We start from the raw sequence: 10,519 nt of genomic DNA, 5'->3' as shown, positions 1-10,519 counted from the left end.
GTCCCATCTATAACTCTTTCATTTGGGTGTTTTTGCCAAGTCCTTCCCCATTTGATTCCAATGGAAAACAACAACGACAACCACCACCAAAAAAAAAAAAAAAACCCAAACCTAAAAAACCATTTAATAGTTAATTGCATCTCCAATGTAGACCTAGAACAAGAAAAAGGACTTCAAATGGGATTCGGTCCAGTCCATGTGTGCTGTTCTGTGCCACCCCATCCGGATGCCAGTGGCCTGGAGAGATCTGCACCAAATTTAGATGGCCTGGAAAAAAATGCAGGTTTCACTGAGAGCAGAAAATGTTCCAGGTCAGAAATGAAGAGTCGGCAGCTCTCAAAAGGTTCACCTTTTCATTTTCTTACCCCTCTCCCTTTTGTCTTAAGATAGAAATATTTGCCTCCAAACACGAGGACCTGGGTCATGGCTGCTGACGCCCTCTAGAATAAACCTCCAGGATGACCCGGGGCTTTCCCAGTATTACTGTGGGGAGGCAGGTTTATTTGAAATTAAAATCCAGTCTATTTCTTAGACATGTACAAATAGTGAGGCCTAGAACCTAGAACCTAGGTCACCTTGAGGTGACCTCTTCAAGGCCGTTGTTGCTGGAGAGGAGCGAGCGCGCGCTGCCCAGCCTGGGTGGCAGGGGTGTGGGCTAGGCCTGGCCATCCACCCGGCCCGCGGCCCCACGCCTGGAGCTTCGCAGTGACCTGCATTCCAACGTGCACAAGGCTTTCACTTTTTCTCCTAATGCCCCTGAGACCTCTAAATGGAGCAAGGCGAAGATGAACAGGCGCTGGTTCTGGTTTCCTTTTTCTTTCCTTCCTTGCCCCTGTTTTCCCAGCTTTGATTTTTGTTTTGTTTTGTTTTGTTTTGTTTTGTTTTGTTTTTGTTTCTCTTGCCTGAATCAAGAAACGGGTCCCCGAAGCCCTGGGTATCCCGCATTTCCAAAGCTTCGGGCTGATCCAAGGTGCGGGTGGTCGCGCAGACAGCAGTGTCTTGGGCACAGAGCCCCTGCACGGCGGAGGCAGCCCCAGAGGCCCACCTCTTACCCTCTGCAGCCCACCTCGGTTTCCCCAATTTCGCTCCAGAGCCAGAAGGGTAAACGAAGGTCAAGTTAGAGATAATTACGGAGTCGGTGGGAATGGGGGATGCATCGAGGCGGGGTACATCTTCAGCTTGGAAGAATGGGACACGGCAAACCCAAGGCCGCGGCGGAATGGACTGCCGCCCCCTCCCCCGTTCCCAGCACCCCGGAGCTTTCCCCAGCGAGCTTTCCCCAGCGCACAAGTGGAGGCCTAGATCCTGCGCCTTCCCGCTGCGCACCGCGCTGGCCTTGGCGTGCAGAGGACCCAGGGCCCCCAGGACGGTCCCTCTCCCCTCATCCTTCTCCAGGCCGCCTTCCTGTCAGCTCCAGGACCTGCGGTCTCCACGACCTCACCCGGCACCCTGGAAAGCCGCAGGATGTGCGCGCGAGAAAGAGGGGCGGGCATAGCCCAGGGAGGAGGTTGGGAGAGATCCCCATCGAAAAGTCACGGTTTAACCCCTCCCGGGCTTCCCACCAGCCCAGGGCCCGTGTGAAAGCTCTTTAGGGGTGGTTTTAGGGAAGGGAGCAGTGTTTCTGCCCCCAATACGTCCTCGGTGACTCCCCTTACACCGCCCAGCCTCCCCTAACCCCCTACACATGGAGCCCTGGCGATGGGGCCAGGTCGCTGGCACGGGCCCCCAGGACCCAGCAACCCACCAACCCCAGCGACAGGTCCTCGCCATTTCCAAATACCTTCCTCCTCCACCCCCACCACACTCTAAAGTAGGCAAAACAACCACCATGGAATCCTCAACCCAGAAGAAAAACGACAGTTTTCTCCTTCAGCCTTAGCGCTAGTCTCAACACCAGAGGAGATGGAGCCCCTGAGAAGTGGGCTGGAAACATAGGAGCAGACACTCTGTGTCTTCGTGAGCCCCCAAACCCCAGGCCTGGCCCCAGGCAGAGGAGACACTCAGCCTCCCTTCCACTGGTCCGCTGGATGGCGCCTCTTGAAAAAAGAACTTAAACCCCCCTTTTCTTCACTTGCTAGGCCCACCAGGGTGCAGAGTCAGTGCTGTGAGGCTCCTTTGGATTAACAGGCCAGTGCCCTGAAATAACCTTCAGAGCCTTGTCTCAAGGTCATGTGCCCAAAGAAAGGAGGCCAACTGGCCTCAAGAGGCTACCGGTCCCTTCAGGAGGAGTCTGGCAAATGTCATACCACCAAAAGCCTCTGATAGACAGGAGAGTACACCTGGCCTTCACAGGGGGCTTCCCTTCAGCCCCCTCTCACACTTACCCAGATTGATGTGGCAATATTTATTCCCATTTAATTGAGACACTGGTTTAATTTCAGATTGCCTCGGTTTAAGGCCCAGTGGGGTTTTCTGCAGCTCTTTTCCCCAGTGCCTCTACAGAAACTAATTGCTGTTAATATCCAATTTTGGCTTTATTATTCGTTAGCCAATTATGGATCCCATAGCCCAGGCCCCTTGCTGCTTACCGCCTCTGCTGGAATCAGCTAACACTATGCCTGGCTTCTGCTTCTTGCCTTTGCCTCTCTTCAGACCCTTCCCCCACCCCAAGATGATTTACAGGACACATCAGTCATTTGGTTAGTCCCAGTACTTAGCACAGTTGGGGATGGGGGTGTGGTATTTTCGGGCTTTATTATTTTCTCATTTTGAGGGAGACTTCTTTGCAGGTGAAGTAAACAATTTCCACTTTTTAAAAAAGAAAATGCAAGTTTTTTTGCTCTCTCTTCACCACCTCTGGGCTTTCTTTTTCTGGAGCCATTTTTGAAGTAGCCTGTTTCAGCCAAAGGCAAGCACAGTGCCTCAGCCCTAGAGTTTCCTCTCCCTCCTGGAACTCCTGTAATCTCCCCCAGGGCCCTGCCAAAAGCTACAGCTACCCCATGTGTATAACACCATGGGCTCTAACAGTAGAGTGCTGGGACCGGGTCATTTCACATTTCAAGGAGGGAAACATGAAAAAGCAATTTGGGGAAGGCACCATTTTCAGAGATGAGAAGGGAGCTGCTTTTGTCTCTAGAAACCGCTCCTGCTTTAGTTCCTTACAGGGTGGAGCTGACGCCAGTGGAGGCAAGAGCCTTTTAAAAAAGTGGTTTTGTTTTGGGCTTTTTTTTTTTTTTTGCTTCTTTTTATTTGTGTGCCCCAAGTTCACCGACATGCTGAAGCAAACACTTCCCGTTACTTGTGCTCTGCAAACAGGAAAATAAAAGTAAAAATCATAACTGACAGCAGGAAGATCCTTCTTTGTCTGTCTTCCTTTCTTCCCTCATTTTGAAATAACGCTTTACATGCTCTAATGTGCTCTTACAGTTATCTCTAGCACTTCTATAGCAACCTGCATTGTGTCCGCATCAGAATCGATGGAAATAAAACAGAATGTCAGAGCAGCTGGCTTTAACTGAGGCCTTCCTTTGCCACCTGGAGGCCCATCCCCTTCGGAGGAGGCTGAAGAGTCAGCATGGCCAGGGAGCGCAAGGGTCAGGTTATTAAGAGCGAGGAAGTGGGGGTGAATGTTGTGTAGGTCTGGGACACTGTTAAGAAGGTGCCTTACACATAAGGCTCAGTAAACACCACCAAATTGGATGTAATTAAATTAGCAGCAGCTGTCCTGCTTTTCTTGCAGAAAAGCTTCAATTATGCCTTAAGGGATTTGGGGCAGAGGACAGACAGAGTGACCTCACAGAGAACGAAGGGACCTAAAAATGTTTCTGGTTCATCCCCTAGTCTCAGCCCTGCTTGATTCATGCAGGTGTCTGGAGTTTGATTTTCAAACAGTGAATGAGTTTTAGTAAGACTGCATACATGACCATGGCGGGGGTGGGGGTGCAATGGTACATAAATAAATATCCATTTCTATTTCCTTCAACTGTAGTCCCCCCAGCCCCTTGGAAACATCTATAGTCTCAATGGTCAACAGGTGTTAGAAAATTAAGCCATCTCACAGTAATTTGTGAGTTGTTCAATCTCTTAAGTTTCCCAGAGATGTTTCTATTTTAGAAGAAACCCTTAAAGGAACAAGTGGGATTCAGTTGTAGGAGTTTCTTATAAAGGCATCCAAAAGTGGGAAAGCGGAAAAACATCAACTTTCCCACTTTTCATGTGAGGAAAGTATCATTGCCCCTTCATTCCAGACAGACCAGTGCTCCAAACACATAGATATGACATAGTTCATAAGAAAAAAAACATCTTGGGGCAACTGTCTGGCTCAGTGATTGGAGCGTGTGACTCGATCTCAGGGTTTTGTAAGTTCAGGTCCCATGTTGGGTGTAGAGGTTACTTAAAAAATAAAATCGGTGTGTTTTTGTTGTTGTTTTTGGCTTTTTTTTTTTTAGAGAGAGAGAGCATGTGAGTGGGCAAGGGGAAGGAGGAGAGGTAGAGAATCCTAAGCAGGCCCCATCAGCATGGAGTCCATTGTGGGGCTCAATCTTACAACCCTGAGATGGTGACCTGAGTCAAAACCAAGAGTCAAGATGCTCAACCAACTGAGCCACCCACGTGCCCCCCAAAAATAAAATCTTAAAAAAGAAAAGAACACATTTCAGGAACCCCAAATGAATCCTTGTTGGTTCCCTCTTTAAGCTCTGATGGTCAACTAATCCCAAGAGAATGTAGGGAGGAGCCCTGAGCCCTTAAGAAAAACACCTGTGATTTTTTTAAAAAGATTTTATTTGTTTGACAGAGAGAGAAATCACAAGTAGGCAGAGAAGCAGGCAGGGAGGGGGAAGCAGACTCCTTGCTGAGCAGAGAGCCCAATGTGGGCCTCGATCCCAGGACCCTGAAATCATGACCTGAGCCGAAGGCAGAGGCTTAACCCACTGAGCCACCCAGGTGCCCACAACACCTGTGATTTTTGCATAATAAACAGTTCAGGTTAAGGTCACCACATTTAAAGCCAGCCCTTTCAGGTCACTTTGCATAATTGTGGACTCTGATTTCACTATTCCATGAACGACAATTAATTTTTCCATCAAACCCTGGATATGTGATAGGGTGAGCCTTCCCTCCAGAAGTCCAAAGCAAACCCAAAGGAGTTTCAGGCAAAACTGGAATTGGGCAGAGCTTTACTTTGCCCCACTCCAGCCTTGGTTTTGTATACTCTTCTCCCTAGCCGGCCCTTCCCTTGTCTAAAGGAGCTCCTTCTTCTCCTTGACAACCTGACTGTGTCTTGTCCCCACCGTACATCTGTGTTTCCAACAATGGCAAAGCCAGGTCCCAGAGTAGGTCCTTGTAGGGCAAGAGGCAGGAAGGGTTATGACTTTTGTTCGGGCCCATATAGTAATGACCTTCCCAGCTTTCTGCCAGCCAGCCTCTTAGAAAACTTGGATTTGGAAAATGTCAAATGTTTCTCCCATCTTTCCACTCTTCCCCTTCTACCTCAGCATCTTGCCACCTTCGTGTGGACAATTAGCCAATAACATCAGCGCAGCAGGAGAGGTTCTCATCAGAATCTTGCTGCCAGGCCACACTGTCTCCCTGTTGCATTAGACCTGTCTTGCTCAATTCCTGAATCACTCATACTACTGACTAAAAACTATCCAAGACAGCATTTGGGGCATCTAGGATCATCATTTAACGTAATACCAGGGACTCTCAGAAGTCTAGAGGGATTTGGTTTCTTCCTTTTTCTTTTTTCTTTTGAGACTTCTGGGGTATTACAAAATTAAGAAGTGCCAAAAGCAGGGTCACCAAACTTGTAGTGTTCTATATATACTTATAGTTAAGAATTTGAAATGGCCTATGCGGTATGTATAGCATCTTCCCAAAATAGTACCAAAAGTTCTGCCTCTGAGACCCTCTATGATTCTGGAACCCAAGCAGAAAGTCCTGCAAGCTCAGGCCTACCCCTTAGCCCCCAGAGAGAGAGTATAGAATAGCATAGAGGACTGCCAGCTTTGGCATAAGACTACCTCTGTTTGATTCTTGGTTCCATCACTAGGCCTTGTGACTTAGGGTAAGTTGTTAAACCTGTCTGAGCATCTTCTGTAAAAATAAATAAATAAATAAATAAATAAATTAAAATGATGATAATAATGCTAGCCATACTTCGTAGAGTTGTTGTCAGGATTAAATTCAACCTTGCACGTTAATACGTTTAACATAACACAAAGCACTGTTCAACAGAAGTATATGGAAGTGTAGATGGAATTTTAAGTTCTCTAGTAACCATATTTTAAGTCAGAAGAAACAAGTGACATGAATTTTAATACTATGTTTTATTTAACCCAATAGATATAACCCCAAATATTGTAATTCCCACACTCAATCAATACAAAAATGATCACAAAGATCTTTAACATTGTTTTACTCACAGTAAATCTTCAGACTCTAATGTGTATCTTACACTTACCATGCCCATCAATTCAATGCTAAATTTTCATCAGAGATACTTGCTTTGTTTTTAGATCTCACAAAATTTTTGTTGAAAAGGTAAATTTGCATGCCCCAGTTAGCTCTGGCCATTCTTAAATATTTTCTCATAACCAGAGCATCTGTTTTTAAGTTTAAATTAAAGATCCCATTCTTCAGTTTGGTCATAGTTCAGGTGCTCAATAGCCACCTGTGGCTAGTGGCTCCCACACCAGACAGTGCAGATCTCAGCATAATACTTGGCATAGAGTACTATAATTGCTCACTAGCCATTACTCTCAGGGCCGATCCCTCCCCAGACACAGGGCACAACTCCTTTTCTTACCTCAGACTCTAAACTGGAGCAGGCTTATCCTTTGTTCCACGCATGGGCTCTGAGGAGAGCCCTTCTTGACTTTCCCTATTGTGATTTCATGAGGCCTTCTGGAATCTCCAGGATTGTTTTGCCATGTGCTTATGTCAGGAGTGAGGTTAGTAAGGTTTTTGTGAAGGGTTATTCTTGGCGACAAGAACTGGTACATCTGTGCAGCAGAAATGACTGGACTAACGTGGTCACACTGGTGACTGACATTTGTTCCTATTCACAGACCAAATTGTATATGACAGAAAATAGACACGGGTATGGGACATGCTCCTAAATTTAATTCTGTGCTAATTTCTCATACTGTTAATTACAGATCTTTTCTAGCTTCCCCATATTCATTTTTCAAGCAATTTTTATTAAAAACTTGCAGTGTGTCAAACACTGATGTCAGCCAGGAGGAATTTGTAGATTTGTAAGACTCACTCCCTCTCTGTCCTCAGTAGTCCTACAGACCACTGGAAAAACTAGGACAAAAACAAAAATAATTATGACAAAGCCCAATGTGATTGGTGTCATACAAAAGAGAGAGTCCTAATGCTAGGGGAGTTCAAACGAAAGAGATGCCTTTACCAATGAGAGGGTTAGGGAAACTTCAAGAAGCAGGTGGAATATTGAGGTAGGGCGATGCTGAGTGGCATCCTAAATGGTAAGATTAGCCTGAGTGCCAGCCCAGGGACGAGGAGAATCTGCAGGACTAAGCCTGAGTATGATGACAATATATCAGAAAGAAAGTTTGGGGCCAGATTGCATGTGGGAATTGCTGGATCATATAATGTCTTAGTCAGCTTGGGCTGCCATAACAAAATACCACAGACTGGCTGGCTTAAACAGCAGAAATTTATTTTCTCACAGATCTGGAGGCTGGAAGTTCAAGATCAGAGTGCCAGCATGGTCGGGTTCTGGTGAGAACTCTCTTCCCAGCTTGCAGATGGCTGCCTTCTTGCAGTGTCCTCATGTGACAAAGAGGGAGAAAGAGAGAACTTGGGTCTTTTCCTGTAAGGGTAAGCATGATGTTCTGACCCTCTTGGCAATCTAATCACCTCCCAAATATTATTTGGCAAATGCTGTCTCCAAATACCATCAAGTGGGGGTTAGGGCTACAAAATACGAAGTTGGGGTGGGTGGGTGAGGGGACATAATTCAGTTCATAATACGTAGAAATCCTATTTTTTAATTTTTTGAGGAAGCACCATACTGTTTTCCATAGTAGCTGCACCATTTTACACTCCTACCAACAATATATGAGGGTTCCAATTTCTCCACAATGTTGCCAGCCTTTGTTATTTTCTGTTGGTTTTTGAATAGCTGTCATCCTAGTGAATGTGAGGTGGTATCTTGTTGTGGTCTGATTTGCGCTTCTCTAAAGACTAGTGATGTTAGGGCATCTTTTCTTGTGCTTATTGGCCATTTTTCTTTCATTGGCCATGTATATATCTTTGTTGGAGACATGTCTGCTCAAGTCCTTTGCCCATTTTTTAATTGGGTTGTTTGGTTTTTGTCACTGTTGTGACAATCATTACTTTGGCAAATCTGAGGCAGTTCTGACAAGTGGAACAGAGTCAGCGGTCCCTTGACTGCTGAATGAACTCTTCCCATCCTGAGTCTAGTAGCAGGTAGTAGCCCCTGGTCACCTGCATGCCCACTTATCATCCTGGGTCTCCCACAGTTTGTGCTTAAATCCCCAAACCTTCCTCCTTGGTTGGGTCTCTGAAACCCTTCTTCCCTCCCTCCAGTTCCTGAGGGTGAGGCTTGACCTCTGGAGGACTCCTATTCCAAATCCAATGAAGGGCTTCAGACAATAGAATGTTTACATCCCTGACCCTGACCTCTGGCATATTATTCAGAACTCTGATGATTTCAAATGACAGAGACCCAATCTGAACCAGCTTAAACATGCAGGGGAATTTAGCAATTCATGCAACCCTGTCCAAGAACCTAGTTGTAATGAAAGGACAGCTGGAAACATGGACTCAAACATCTTTAAGTCTTCATCTCTGTGTCTTTCTGCATGCAGGTAATTCTTCTCCTTCTGCAAACCAGCCTCTGCTTCCCAGGTCTACACAGCAAGACCCATGGGTATTGGGGTTTCCCAGGTTTTACATTTTAGAGCCCAGCTTAGATCAGGGGGCCACCCCTGGGCCAATCAACTTGACCAAAGAGATGGAAAACCCCCATTGGTCAAGTGTGAATTAGGTGTAGGCATGGAGCTCCCATGGTAACTGTGGATGTAAGGGAGGGGCAGCCACCTAGAGAAAGGTACTGGCTGAGTAATACCACAATGTCCTGGGACCACCAGTGGCCTGTAAATGGTGCCCCTGGATTTGCACAGAGGTCCTGGGAGAATATGCTATTTCTGGACTGAAATCCAACAGACCAGCGTCACCCTTTCTCACCTGCCTTCCTCAGAAGGCTCTAATGCCAGAGCCCGTCACATCCTCAGGAGTCCTGTGGTTTGAAATGCTGACCCTGTCTCCTGACCCTGGTGCCAAGCTCCCAGCATGCTTCAGGGTCAAGTTTAGTTTATGATGGAAGCTAGTTGGGAACCACACATTGTTACTTTTTTTTTTTTTTTTTTTTTAACCAACTGTATAACATTTGGTGCTTTTCACAACACTATACCACTTCTATCTTACTGTACTGTCTCTCTCTCTAGCAAGCCATCAGTATGTCTTGTCTACTCCCCAAAAAAGAGAAAAGGGGAGAAAAGCACCAGAAATACCTATGCTCTCATCTCCCAGGGGTTCCTGGACAGAGAGCAATTTGGGACCTGAAGGAAATCCCCATGGAAAGGCCCTGCCCCCAGGCCTCACTAATTCTGGATTTTATTCTCTCCTGTGAGCTGGGCATTGAATTACTGTCCCCCAACCCCCATACCTCCTGTTTTCCATTGTCTCATCTAATAAAGGTTCCAGATCCGAAAGTATCTGAGACCCTAACCCTAATCCAATTAAACCCTGCAAAAGCAACTAGACTTAGGAAAGACAAAGGGGTGAAGAGGTTAATAGCAGACAGAACCTCCACTGACGAGCTAAATTAGCCTTGCCCTCCTCAGGAGAAATGTTAAAAGCAGATTACTAAGACTGCTGTTGGTGATTAACATTTGCTCAAAATTCTAAGTAGCTGATTTTTTTTTTTTTTACCCCAAGTTAAATGTTAACCTGAGGAAAGGACAGTAGCTGTGGGAGAAGAAGGTGAAGAAGAAAACAGAAAGGCCTGCTGGGTGGATGTCTTCCGCCCAAAGTAGGAGGAATCAAGAATGGTGAGGAAATGCTCCCCATCCACCCTCGTTCACATCCCTTCTCCAGTAGGAAAGACGGAGATTGTTCACCATCTTCATTCAACCAAAAAGCTCCGCTCCAGGATGGCAAGGGAAGCAGGGAGGCAGCTCCCACCCCTGACCTTGAAGGGGAGGTTGGGAGCTACCTGGAGGCCTTCCAGTTGTTTGTTTGTTTGTTTCTTTGTTTGTTTAAGGTTTTATTTATCTATTTGAGAGAGAGAAAGAGTGCACACAAGAGAGAGAGCACAAGCAGGGGGAGCAGCAGAGGGTGAGGGAGAAGCAGACTCTCCACTGAGTGGAAGTCCTATACGGGATTTGATCTCAGGACCCTGAGATCATGACCTGAGCCACCCAGAGCCCCCAGTCTTCCAGTTTTGTATCCTATCTTAGTCTGTTAGAGCGACTATAACAAATGCCATAGACTGGGCGGCATAAACAACAGACCCTTATTTCTC

The 10,519-nt window shown here is 46.4% G+C and overlaps 1 long non-coding RNA gene across 1 annotated transcript; it reads right to left on the bottom strand.

Moving 5' to 3' along the window:
- Positions 1 to 3,163: 3,163 nt before the first annotated feature.
- On the bottom strand, positions 3,164 to 6,810 carry LOC131833580 (uncharacterized). Its single transcript, XR_009354540.1, has 3 exons — positions 6,749 to 6,810; positions 5,964 to 6,036; positions 3,164 to 3,245 (listed from the first exon to the last, which is right to left on the bottom strand). It is a non-coding gene; the product is annotated as an uncharacterized LOC131833580 (long non-coding RNA).
- Positions 6,811 to 10,519: the final 3,709 nt, after the last annotated feature.

The sequence above is a fragment of the Mustela lutreola genome, chromosome 1 (genome assembly GCF_030435805.1).
Source record: "Mustela lutreola isolate mMusLut2 chromosome 1, mMusLut2.pri, whole genome shotgun sequence".
Taxonomy (NCBI): Eukaryota; Metazoa; Chordata; class Mammalia; order Carnivora; family Mustelidae; genus Mustela; species Mustela lutreola.
This window is presented reverse-complemented; position numbering and strand designations above follow the sequence as displayed.